The following is a 780-nucleotide window of genomic DNA, read 5'->3' as shown; positions in this document are numbered from 1 at the left end:
TATTGAATTGGTTATCACATAAAACACCAAAGTATTGATCACATGGAATTTAAAGTATCTATCATGCCCTTTATTTATGATAGATCAATAAACTTTATATATCAATCGCTTACAAAATAGAAAAGCAATCACTCTTATCTTTCCTAAGCATCCAATGTGCCCGAAGTCGACAATAGATCAAAGTAAATTAAAAATAAATCTTCATTCAAACCAAATAAATATTTATTCCTAAGAAAGCAGTAAATAAATAAATGGACCTCCATCTTGACCAGAAGGTTAGTCCTGATAGACATGATCTTTCAAAGGGATGGACGTATCCTCTTAATCAAAGTTTTTAGCAAATGGTTTAAGGTGGCGACTATTTACTTTGAAAAATATTACCATTCACTAGATTTTCTATCTCGATAGCCCTATGAGGATAAACCATTTTGACTTTAACGGGGCTGGTCTAACGAGATCTCAATTTTTCAGGTAAAAGATGAATTCTTGAGTTATACAAAAGGACATTTTGATATGGTTCAAAAGTTTTCCAAAGGATGCTCTTGTCATAGAACACCTTCATCTTATCCTTTATATCCGAGAGTTCTCTTAAGCCTTATTCCAGATTTCATCAAGTTCATTTTATTATAACTTGTATAGTGAGCAAGATTTTTTTTAGATTGAAATTGAAATTCTTTATAGCACAAAATGCCCTATGTTCCAACTCTACAGGCAAGTGACAAGCCTTCCCATAGACAAGTCTACAGGGTGACATACCAATGTTAGTGCACTGATTTATGC

This window comes from Magnolia sinica, chromosome 15, assembly GCF_029962835.1.
Source record: "Magnolia sinica isolate HGM2019 chromosome 15, MsV1, whole genome shotgun sequence".
Classification (NCBI taxonomy): Eukaryota; Viridiplantae; Streptophyta; class Magnoliopsida; order Magnoliales; family Magnoliaceae; genus Magnolia; species Magnolia sinica.
This window is presented reverse-complemented; position numbering follows the sequence as displayed.